Source organism: Anopheles maculipalpis, chromosome 2RL (genome assembly GCF_943734695.1).
Source record: "Anopheles maculipalpis chromosome 2RL, idAnoMacuDA_375_x, whole genome shotgun sequence".
In the NCBI taxonomy this organism is placed as follows: Eukaryota; Metazoa; Arthropoda; class Insecta; order Diptera; family Culicidae; genus Anopheles; species Anopheles maculipalpis.
Genome location: NC_064871.1, coordinates 84,871,221 through 84,883,927, shown reverse-complemented (window position 1 = coordinate 84,883,927; position 12,707 = coordinate 84,871,221). Strand labels below are relative to the sequence as shown.

General features: G+C 41.4%; 2 protein-coding genes across 4 annotated transcripts in view; one reads left to right on the top strand and one right to left on the bottom strand.

The window, feature by feature from the left end:
- Positions 1-12,707, bottom strand: part of LOC126568604 (elongin-C) — a 589,072-nt gene that overhangs the window by 272,991 nt on the left and 303,374 nt on the right. Inside the window, exon 1 of one of the 3 annotated variants that reach the window (XM_050225108.1) lies at positions 8,786-8,789. The exons of the other annotated variants lie outside the window; for them this stretch is intronic. The gene's annotated coding sequence lies outside the window, so the exon portion shown is untranslated. Of the gene's footprint in view, positions 1-8,785; positions 8,790-12,707 lie in introns of those variants that run through there. 3 annotated transcript variants of the gene reach the window in all.
- The window catches only part of LOC126567713 (fat-like cadherin-related tumor suppressor homolog), a 126,182-nt gene that overhangs the window by 21,921 nt on the left and 91,554 nt on the right, over positions 1-12,707 (top strand).

Sequence of the window (12,707 nt, the reverse complement as noted above, 5' to 3'; positions counted from 1 at the left end):
GCCTGCGGCCCAGCTACGTTTTTCAACTGGTGATAGAACCAGATGTTTTCCTGCTTGCTTTATGCTTTCCGCTTGCAGCTACTGAATGATGCTCCCCATCCTATCCATTCCCATTCGGAAAGGGAGCATACATTTACCGGACGGCTTTCCCATTTGAAACTGTATTTATTTTTCCGATTCGATCTTTCTCGCTCTCTCTCTCTTGAGTGGCTCGGGTCAGTGTTGTAGCGCAATCCGTGTGGGGTATGCGAACATGAATGCACCGTGGATGGATTCATGCTTCACTTGACTGGTCTTTGCAGAGAATGCTGCTAGAGTAGGGCCCAAAGGGGGAGGGTAGGTTGTTGTGGCCTTGGTCTCAGGGTTGGATTTGAATATACGAGCGTTCGAAGTGCAATTGATGTGAGGTGTGGTTTTGAAGGGAGGGCGTCCGTTACCGGGAAGGCACTTAGAATTTCCCAGATAAGGCGGGTTTTTATTTCGTAGTGTCTGCTTGAGAATGGGGGTTTTCTTGCTTCGGATGGTGTTGCACAATGCGTGACAATTGAGATACTTTAGCTGGGAAATGTTGCTCGGAAGTATGGCGAAACCAGAGTTGGAGAAGTACAAATATTCTTGTTTTTAAATTAATGTTTTTAATTTAAAAAAAAATATTTTGCAAGTACAAGGCCTGCCCGTCATTATGAAGTTAAAAAAGATAATCAGTCCAACGGTCAGAGACCAATCTACATATTATTTGACTAAAAACTGCCTAAATTTAAGAGCTCCATCAATTTATTTACGGGAGCTACACCAAAAAGATTGAATTCCCTTTGCTCTATACTGTGTTCATAACAAAATCGGCCATTGTGTCATAATTTTTAATCGGCCAGATGCGATCGAGTAATTGTCTATGAGATTCTTATCCTTTTGGAGAAAGGAAAGTCTATAGAATTGAAGCCTGGATCTGGCTCAAACAACACATCGGGAAGTGTTGAGTGAAGTAACTGGGACGTTCAACACAAACTGTGGTTCACAATCCATCAAAAGTATGTATTTTCCCGTCTTTTTTTCTTCAGATCTGGCTAAGATCCTTGAGATTTATAGTACAAGAAACCTCTCAAAAGTTGCCAATTGCATTACAAAGTACAAGAAAGATAGCGAAGTTTCTATACGCTCGAACCAATGCTGCAAAAATGGATGGTGAATTTCAAGATGCCACATGCGCTTGATTGCTAATTTCTGGGTCAGGAGAGGAGAATGTATCAAATCAATTTATTGGAAAAGGTCCAAGGCATCCAAGACCATTGCTGTCACTTTTCCTGGCAGCGCTGTGGACGCATAATTAGCAATACCTGAAGATATTCAGGAAGTGTGAGGATTTGCACCGGCATCTTCTTAAGCCTATCGATCATCATGCTTATTACCGATTCTTTGACTTTCTATCCTGTAAAGACTACAAAAAGGATTCAACATGGAAGTTGGTGCATAGCTTCTTTCATGGCAGTCTCGCAAGATTAAATAGGTGTAATTCAAAGTATTATGCCTAGTAAATAGAGACAAGAAATAATAAATGAATGACCTAAATAAGAGGGCAAACAGCAAGTCCAATTGCTTGACTTTAAATAGCATATTGGAAGTGCTACGATAAATAGCTTACTACAATTTGAAAGCTTCATGCTGATATGCCCCATATATGTACTTCTGTTCTCACCACCGCATTCTCATGCTCGCTAGGGCTCCATCGCAAGGTTGGTCTGGCTCCCGATACGCTGCATTGCTAGAGGAAATGTATTAGCTAACGACTTCAATGCTATCCACAGCGCGGGATTCTTTTTCTTGGCTTAATGACCTACTAGGTCATACCGGCCTTCTAATCGCTTAAGAAACTTTATGATAGTCCGTCCTCACTACGGAAGAGCGATTAGGATAAGATTTTCCTTTGTGTTGCCGAAATTTTTCAGATATGTTCTTATCAATCTGAGTCTAAGTAAATTTGAAAATCAATCAAATAGCCCTCATTACAGCTTGCCTTACTTTTATGAGATCAAATTTTTACTTCCCTTCCAAAATTAAAACTAAACAAGAAGTGTGTGTGCTTTTTTTGCGGGCCTCTCCCTAACCATCCAGCCATCTGATATGTCTTAATTTTCTGTTTGTAAATACGTAACATAAACACGTGTCTCCAGCATGGGCTGGTTTTGGTTTAATTTTGTTTTCCTCCCTTTCACTTTTGTTTATGTTTATGCTAAGAGGTACCTAACTGCTACCGTCAGCGCAATGAAGGAACCGAACGCACCCTCAAACCTAAAACGCTTCGATCGGACACTTGAAGCTCCACACAGTGAAACAGTTTTCTGCCACCATCCATAATAAATATCGTTCCGTTTTTACGGTTTCATTGCCCTCGGGGATTGTGAAGTGGTTTTCGTTTAAAAATTGGCTTTGCTGTTCGTAATTTAATTCAAAACAAGAGGAAGCAAGGAAAGAAGAAAATCCAACCAAGCATATAAACTCTCACACACACACGCTCCAAAAATGCTGCAGTTGCATACTAATCTGGTGGTATTGTTTACGTTTTTTTTGTTGTACGTTTGGCATTTTGACTTCACGATCGCTTTGCTGCCTTATCTTCATAAAGTGTTTCTTTACCACGGTGTTGCCTCATCGCCAGGGTGTATGTTTTGGGAGTTTATCTTATCTTTTGGATGGGCACTCGTTTCTTTTTTAGGTTGTTTTTTTTTTTATCGTGGCATCGAAGGGAGCACCGGCATGCGAGAGTATGTTTTAAATAAAGTCTGGAAATAAACAGTTCTTGTTGAAATTGGAGCACTTGGAAGAACATAGTCGAGCAATCTTAAAATGTTCATCAAATCCCAGCAGAGGGATTGAACATGGATCGTTGGTTGAGTTTAGGAGCGATCAATGAAAATGATAAGGAAACGATAGGAAAATAGGAAATCTAACCGTTGGGAACAAAACGCTTCAATGTATTGATTTTTTTTCTAATGGTTAGGTTTTGGGTTGGTTCTAGATAACAACACACTCGATGTTCCTCTAGAGTACAGGGTTTTTAAGGTGATTTTTTCCTACGAATTATCTAAGGTGGTGTATTTAATTAGGTCGATGATGGCCTAAGTCAGTGTTTTAGATGTGTTTCGACTTTACGAGCCTTAAAATGCTGCTTGCTCTTTACTAAGTTGCGCCAAAAGCATTAGTTTTTTGTCGATCAAAAAATCAAGATTAATGTTGAAAAAGTTTTTTCGACGATCAAAAAATTTATTCGATTACGTAGTTGGATAGACAGTCCTTAACACGAGTTGGCTAAATTGTTATGGTTTTCGTTATAAATACCGTGATGAACTTTGACGTACAAAAGAATCTAGTTTAAGCTGTAAATAGTGCACTTAACGATGGATAGAGTCTAGAACATAGAGATGGAACTCTACTAAATCTCTTAGAAAACCCTGTGAAGTGAAGAATTATATCGGTAAGAAAGGAATGACAAAAAATATTGCCAAATTACGCATAAGACTTGTCGAATCCTTTACATACTTTAATAATATCAGTTTAATATTACTTAAAGCAAGCAGTTAACAGAATAAAACAAGTCGTTCCTCAAGAAAATATCACAAATAACTATCACATTGTTCTGGCCAACCTTAAAAAACTCAAGCAACAAACCCAACCTTAAATAAGACAGTAGGAAATCCCCTTACGCATCGTTTTGTTGATAATTTCTGCTGACCTGCAGTGAACCGATCCACAGCAGCAGGAGCCCATTCGAGCCCTATCGAACAAAGATTTCGCCTACCTTACCGCGGACGCTCGTATGCTCGCTCGGTCGGCGCATAAGTGCGAGCGAGAGTAGCTTCTAAAGCGGCGCAAAGGAAAGAAGAGAAAACAAAAGCCCAATATGTTGCTTATGCTGCCTCATATACCCACCATTTACTCACACACACGCACGCAGGCAGGCATGGCGAGGTTAAAAAAAACCCGCTCACCAACACCAAGCAACCGGCGCACGGCGGGTTTCGCTCGTCGCGTCCCGTTTCCGCACGCAAACCATTCAGTTCACTGGTCGCGGTCGCTTACGGCGAAGGTCTCTGCTCGTACTGCTCTCTGTGCGTCTCTGTCCGGACGTAATTTCTTTCTTGCGTTCGACGTCGCGATCTCTTGGTGGTGTTTACTGGTGGGTTCTTTCGGGCTAATTTCGGTGTGAATCCAGGGCAAATTGAATCGTTTTAGTATTCGCGTAAGAAAATTTATGCCATTTTGCGATGGTTTAGAGGTGAAATCATAAAAGTGGTGCTAGTGTGGGTGTTAGGTATGCTTTCAAAAGTGCAAGTTGTTTAGCTGGCGATTGAAAATCAGTAGCAATGCAACAGTGTGCAAACAAGAAGTGTTTTGTTGCAAAAGAAGAAGCATGTTGATGTGTTATAGTTTGCAAAAATAGGTTGTTATCGAAAGTAAACCGCAGCATCGATGTGCTTTTCTAGCTTGTTTGGTGAATGATGTTCCTATGCTTGATGAATCTCTTCCTGGAATTTAACCAGCAGTAGCAGTAGTCAGCAGCAGCAGCTGCTGCTGCATTGCTGGCAAAATTGATGCTGTGTGCATTGTGCTCTCTCTCTCTCCCTCGTTCTCTCGCTGGCCCACAGATCGTTACAGCTTCCAAGGGAGCTGTCCGTTTATCTGCTCCGGTCGAAGAATCGAAGATCGAACGGGTGTGTGTGTGTTGGTGAATGGTTTACGCCGCCGCATTCAGCGTGTATGCGTGCGTGCCCGTGTTCATGCATTTTATGCTTCAAACCGGATTATGCTGCACCGTTGACGGCATACTGGGCCTATGTGTGTGTGTGTGGTAGTGTCGGAAAGGCATGTCGGAAGCAGCATAGCAAAAGTGGGGTTGAAGAAGAGAGAAAAAAACGTGTCAACGGCGCGAAGGTTTTACCTCACATCGGGGTCGGGTTTTTGTTTACCGAAATTTCGGCCAGCTTTGCCGAAACAGATGTTCATGGATGGGTCCAGCACAGCGCATCACCGTTCCGTGCCGTTTAATGTTCGGATAAAATGTTAAATGTATGCAAAGACGGGGTTTTAATGTTTAATTAAAGCGTGCCAATTGATAGGCGAGCTGATTGATTTTTTTTTTGTATTTTACCAGCTTAATCAGTGTGTTCCGGTGTGTGAATTAAAAGTTTGTGTGTTGGTGGAAGGTATATTTTATAGCAGATTTAACAACGAAAAATATCCCTTTAAAGTTCGTTTATTCGAGTGTTGCCTGCGTTAAAGGTGTTGTAAAGGGAAAAGGAAAGGTGTACGTGTGTGTTTGTAAGTGTAACAGTGAATGTTCGTATAAAAAATCGTTGCATTTCCATCGCAAAGTGTTTGTCAAACAGAAATACGGTGAATCGTTTGAGCAGTTCCAGTTTTTGTTTCCATCTTCTGCTCATCTGAAGGCGTTGATAAAGTGGGCCATTGAATCACTACTCCTTGCCTGGTTCCCCGTCGCATAAGAGGTAATGCATCCAAACGCAACCAGCAAATTGATTATTTCTTTAGGCGCACTTTGTTATTGATCGATTGTCGATATAATAGGAGTCCTTCTCGAGCTGTTGGCTCGGGCGTTTACTGTTTACAACAAACGATATGGTTGCATCTGGCATGTTTTGATGCGTCTTAATGAATGCAGAAACGGATTTTTCGAATCGAAACCCATCGAAGCGTACGACGTTGACGTTACGGTTGGTTACACTGGAGGATGGTACCTCAGCACTGAAGGGCACTCTTTAGCGATGTTGATCCAAATGACAGACGAAAAAAACGCAAACCCCGTGAACCATATGTTCGCTTCAGACATGCAGGAAATGGAATGTTAAATAGTCTCTTCGTGCTTTTTTAAAAACACTCCAATGGAAATGAATTGAATACATTAGTGGGTGGTTTTCCATTCACGTATGGGCAACTGTTGCCATTAAAATGTTTGGCTGCAAAATTAAGCAAAACACAGAATTATGCAGCATACCTCGTGCAGGTGAAATTTAATAGCCTTTTTTGTTAATAAGAATTTCAACTTGCTAGAAGTAGCATCTAAAATTTATTAAGATCAGCTAAATGATTCGATCCTCTAGGCGTTCTAGCGGTTAAGCCGACAGCGCCCCTCGATTTAATACAGCATGACCAAGGTGCAAATCTCATCTGGACTTTTTCTTCTTAGTGAGGATTAAGTATCCAACTACGTGGTATTGATAAGTTTTATAAGCCATATTCGGTAACTGGTGTGAATTTAGTAGAGATCATTAAGCCAAGAAGTTCAATGGAATCTTGAATTTTACGGACTGGACTCCACAATCTCCTGCAATCCAGAAGCCTCCATTAACACACGAAATGTACGATATACCGCACCTTGATATGTCCGGAAGTCCCCTAAGGGTACGAGTCTTGGACTATGATGACGGAGGACGCCAATGCACTCACCATTTTCGAGCGACAAGTGCTAAGAACTATCTTTGGTGGTTGTGTGCGAGCAGGGCGTGTGGCGATGGAGAATTAACCACGAGCTAGCTGAGCTGTTTCGCGTTGCTGATATCCTCACGGTAGGCAAAGCTGGAAGGATACGTTGGCTGGGGCACGTGATGAGGATCCCGGACCCATGCTCCACCAAGAACGAGCTCGTCACAGCGAGCTCGTTTGCTGGATCAAGTAGAATCAAACCTGTCGGAGATCGGATGCAGCCGTGGATGGAGGACTGCAGTTCTAGACCGAGTTTCCTGGAAACTGTTTGGCGACCTTTCCATTTCCTGAGACCAAGAAGAAGAAGAGAAGCCAAGAAGAAGACGAAGGAGATTGGTCTAGATTCAACCTAGGTTGAATTCAGCAGGTTTTTTAAATATGTTCGGATGAGGTGTGACTGAAATCCTTTAGCACCTCCATACAAAATGACAAGCAAAAATACAAGGTACAAAGTTTCAAACTTCAAAAAAAATACATTAATTTTAGTAATTACTTCTAAAAATTTGGCGTGGCCCAGGTCTAATTTGTTAGCACCGGGTATCGAATCCCATTCGGATTGTTCCCCCGTAGTGTGGCATCAACAAGTATGTTAAGCCAACAGATTGTGATGGGGAACAAGAATTGCATTCAGGGTCGCCATGTGGACGGGAAGAAAAAGAGGACATCTGACGAATCACGGTAAACCATGTGGTGGGGAAGAAGAAACTCGAACTTATAATCGCAACGAGAATGAAACAACGTGATTGCTAGCTGTACGAATGAATATTTTTCTTTTGTTTGACTGTCCAGGAAATCTGAAGATTCTAGATGAGAATCTTCCTCACTGGAACGTTGGATACATCGAGGCCATTCCTTTGGGACTTCCGATGCTTATCGGCGTAGCAAGTCGGGCTTTGGATATTCAGAAGAAATATGGCTTACAGACATGTTGGAGGTTTGCTTGAAGTCAGCATGAGCATGGAGCCTGTTGGTCAGGAAACAGCAAACTCCAAGAGCTTTGAAATGTTGTGACGCGTTTATCGTTCTGTCGGTTGTAAATTGCTTTGGTATAAGTTCAGTATTCTGGTTTTACTGTTGTATAATTTACCTGATATTTAACAGAAGACAACTTCAACCGAGTACGCCCAGCATGGGCCAAAGCATAGGGAGGAAGTGCCTAATATTTATGTTTATATGATTTAGTTATAAGGGGTGTGGACGATAAGGCATTGTACCGTCGTAATTAATTGTAAATAAAACAAATAATCTCAAGCTTAGGTGTTATAGCTGAAGTTATCGATAGTCAACTGATGCTCAATGTTTGGCAGAATTTCTCAATTAATGTAAGCTGAACTATTTTATAAGCTTATTCCAGTTATTCATTTATGTAAGTAGTAAACAATAATGATAACAAATTTCTTGCTTTTAAAACGCAGAAATTAATTCTCTTCCTCGCAAGATCTGATTTCATCATTTAGGATGTAATTCCCTCTCTTATTTCACCCAAAAATTTCCACGCACCTCATTCCAACTTCAGAGAACTTTTCCAGATAGATCTCTTGTTCCGTTTCCATCATAGAAGCTTTTCTGGTTCACGCCAGATATTACGACTCTTCTAAGCGCATTATAAGCGGTCCAATAATGGACAATTTCCTTTTCCCTTTTTTCCTACCTCCAAAACGCTTTCCCACCTTCCCACGGTGACAAAAACTCTCGCCAAACCCCTAGACAACAATAATGGTTACACGGTACGCCGCTTCTTGCCACTTTCCTGCACAGCGGTTGCCCTTTTGCGTCTGCCTTATGATAAATGGTCAACCAATTTTATCGGGACAATCGTTTTTCCTTTTCGCACACAATCGCCGGATCGCTCGATTACAGAAGGCCAATTCTGCCGACGTTGTCCTTGGGTGATAAACTCCATATTTTCGTTGTGCAACGTTGAAATGGAAAATATGCGGCTGGCAGGGGAGTGCAAGTGAAAAGTGACCGTGAAAATCGCTTCTCAAATAAGTCAACGCGGTTTTAGAGCTGATGAGGAAGATTATGGGTGAGGGAGCGGAGCGGGAGAATGGCTCTGTGGAAGACGAATGGCCAATCAGAAGCGCACTTTATTTGCTAGCACCTTGCTCCGATGTCCGGCGCGAAGATGGAGATGATCGATTTGTTTCTGTTGGTGCTGAATAGGTGGTTTTTACGGTCAATCGAGTCTTGAACCTTTTTTCCAGTGGTGATTTTCTTCACTAGAGAAGCTGTAAATTATTGGGCCACAACAGTTTTAGAAGAATAGAAATTTTTGTTTATGTGATTGAGTGTGTATGCAGCTTATTTGGTTGTTATTTTGCCGTTTCATAATTTTGTTACATGTTCTTCTTTGTTGTTAAAAACTTCTTTGCTTTATAAAAAACCTCGTATTTTATTCTCTCGTCCTCTTAGTCACAATTACCGTTTGAAATATTTATTTGCTTTTTCTCCAAAACATTACAAAACACAACTGTTGTTCCACGGTCATAAAGTTTCAAAGCTGTTGTCGGATGAAACTTCCGCACCATTTCGGCCAACTTTCCCTTCCATAGGCAACTTTTTCCCCGCAACGGGCAGAAGATGAAGATGTCAGCAGAGTGGTCATGCCGCTCCGAGTGCACGCTCCTCCGAACAATGTATAACACAGTTCAAGATCGCCTAGAGGGAACAAAATGAAAAACAGCAGAAGAAAACACAAAGTAACCTTCAGTACATAATCTTTCCGAGTGCTCGTCGCCGTTGTTTGATACTTGGACGTGGAGCGTGTCGTTTTGTGTGTCGAGTGGAAAACCCGGGCTAGCAATCCCGGAGTAGGAATAGGAAAACATAAAATAGAACACGAAACATGAAGCAGTTCGATTGCAAGCACTTTGTCGAAGGCAAAGTTGCAGCACGGCAGCGAAACTCTCGCGCGTGACACTGGTGCAGAAATCCATCGGGCCGGGTGTGTATGTGTGGACAGCGGAAAATAAAAATCTGCTCCAGAAGCAGTGACAATTTATCATCTATCCATCGCTTTTCCTCGCACCATTACCCAAGATGTTTGTGTGTGTGTGCCCATACGTTCGATCCTTCGATTGGAAGTATAAGGTCAAATTGGTTGCGATTGTTTTTTTTTGTTTTCACGCCGTTGCGCTCATGTTTAACTTTTCTGAAGAACAGCAAAAGTGCAAAATGTTTGGCCTAAGTTGATACCAGTTGTATTTCACTCACTTGCTTGTTTTTTTCCTTCACAGGCTTTTTTCCCGCTGTACTTGTTTGCTACAGTTCCCGAACCGGTCCAGCTATCTTTTCCGCATCAGGAACAATCAAAGATTGATCTGTTGAAGAAAAAAAAAGCACCCAAAGATTGATGAATTCTACAGACCTAGGACAAGAGCAAAATAATAAAATAGGAACGAATCGTTCCCCAAATACATCAAGCTCGTTGTCCAAATCGAATTGGGTGCATTTTCATTTGATCCCAAAAATGTTCCAATCCTTCAGTGTGGTATCGTTTTAGGACGACGAACAGGAAAAGATGCCAAATAAAAACATCTTGTCCTGGTTTTGTTGTGTCGCTTCCGTTCGACTGCAAACCGAAAATCGTTACAAATATGATTTTCGGTATCGAAATACAGCGCCTAAGGTATTGTTCCTGATATTTTGAATTTCTACCACCTACTGCTTGAAAACATCCTTACCGATTCTTGCGAAAACTTCCATTCACGGGAGAGTTGTGATGTGGGAAAGAAGCAAAAAGCATCTCCACATACACACATGCAAGTTTTGCTCGGACATCTGGCGATTTGTCTCCGCAGGACTTGCTCAGAAGCTTCCATTCTTTGGCATCGGACACACTAGCACACACGCTCACCGGGGACAAAAAATCGAACATTTGGGCCTCCGAAAAATATATATCTACGATTACGAGGATAACGTAATAAAGAAATATATTTGTGATAATAAAATCGCCCAAGGGTGCTCGGATCCGAATCCGGTAGGAGACGGCTGGTGCTGGCCTGTTATGACATTGGTACCCTGGTCGCATGGGACGTTCTTTCCTTATCATTCGCTTCCTTTTTCGGGGGCACATTGGCTCAGATATGTATCTCGAGTGGTCAATATATTAATTTTATTAGCTTTATAGATAAATATATGTCAAAAATTATGACAGGATTCTCTAGGATTCTTTATGTATAATCTAAAGAAACTTAAAATTGATTTAGCATGATTCATTGCAGCTTAAAAATATATAGACAATTACATAACTTTGCAATAAAAATTATGGGACAACGTCGAAATAAACTTGACAGATATCTGAATATCTGTCGCACAAATTGCAAAATTTTAGGCTTCGTTTCCTCCAGATTGAAATCGTTTTTGATATTTTTTTTAAATTTTGTTGCGAATCTCATAAATAGTCGTTATTTATCCCTTATGATTGCAGATTTGAAGTACAACAACAATCTGTTTTATAGAAATGTTCAATATATATTTTGCAGGATATAAGCTCAAGAATTGTGTTTGTGAAAAAAAGTAAAACTGTATGGAAAAATTGGTTCATCATTCAACAAATTATATAATAAATAATGCAAAGCATTTTTAATTTATGGACGAGTGAGAATTATTTCGAACACTCCTTATTTTTAAAAGGGATTGCATAAATTTAGGCAAAACCTCAATGTGATTATATATACTACATTTGAAGTACTCGTTGGATTATATTTTTCAATTTTATTTAATTCCTCTTGTATTTTAGATCGAAATGTAAAAAAATTCCTTTTTGTTTCAATTATTTGTAAATAAATATGTATTTTATTCCTTCCCCAAAATAATCGTGACGTAGAGACTTTGAATCTACACAGCATAGATGTTGCCTACAGTTATGAAAAATGGCATATTTTAATCAGTCAAATATTGAAAAATCTGCTCACTTTACAGCGATGCAGCCATATTTTCTCACGGAACAAATAAAATGCTTTCGCAGCCTTTCTCCAACGGAAACCACCCACCGTGCCAACCACGAGAAGGACCCTAGCGATGCCCTTTTGCTTCGAATGCTTCGTCATCGTGCCTTTCTATCGCGCTAACTGGACACTTTCATGGACCGATAGCGGTGGTGGTTTTTCAAATGTTTTATGTTGCCTTATCTTACCCGAAATTGCTAACGCTTCCTTCACGGTCGGTTTTTTTGAAAAGCAAAAAGAAAACAAAAAACTCTCCTAGGAAACTCACCAAGGAGGTAGCATCGAAGGGATCAGATAAGTGTATGCGAACCCCGAACCCCAAACTCCCGCCGGACAAGTCCCAATCTGAATCACCCCTACGGTGGGGCTAGAAATAGCCATCGGAGGAAGATAGGAAAGTCCGAATTATGTTCCGCAATTCAATCCCACCGCTGTTCGCCCTTCGTGTAGCTTGTGTTACGCTTCCCACGGCAACATAATCATGATGGTATTTTTTTTTTTGGCCTCCTCCTATCCCCATGTAGGGGTGGGGTGGATGTTCGATTGAGATCGGCACACGTCCTCGTTTTGGGTGCTAGAGTTGTCACACACCCTTACCCATCTAACCGTTGTGAAGCATGCGAAACATAATTTATATCCTGCTCCGGCTTCGTCTCCCTCTTTCAGGAAGCTCTGCTCTCTCGACAAGCGGACAAGACCGATCGTGCGACATCGATAAGGAGTGGATTTGGGCATGCTTCGAATTATTGAATGTGGATATTTGTGGCCCCTTTAGTACTGCTGCCAGTGTTTTTGGACGCTTGTTAGCCACTGAACGGTGCTTACTCGTTTTGTCATGATTAAAGGCGCTCCATTGGAAAGTTCCATGTGTGGCGTCCTACGGCGAATACACGGCGGGGAAAAAACATTGCTTCCAGTAAGCAACGCAGTAAAAGCAGAGCATTAGGAAATAATAGCGGCAAAAGTCCCCGGTCGCATACACACGTTCCGGGACGTGTTGGAACGTCGTTTATAGCCTTCCCGGCCGACGTGATGTCAGTTGCGCGGGAAACTTCTAATGTGATCCGCCCGAGCCAGCTTCGTTTACCATTCATGAATTCTGATCGGAAAGGATGGTTTCTCTGCGAAGGAAAGTTAATTTGATTGCTCGCTGTAATTCCGGTGAGTGTAAAGTTTACGATTGCAATGATTTTAAGCAAGCAAATCGTTCAGTCTGGTGTGTTGTTTTCCCGTGAACTTCCTTTCATTAATTTCTAGCTC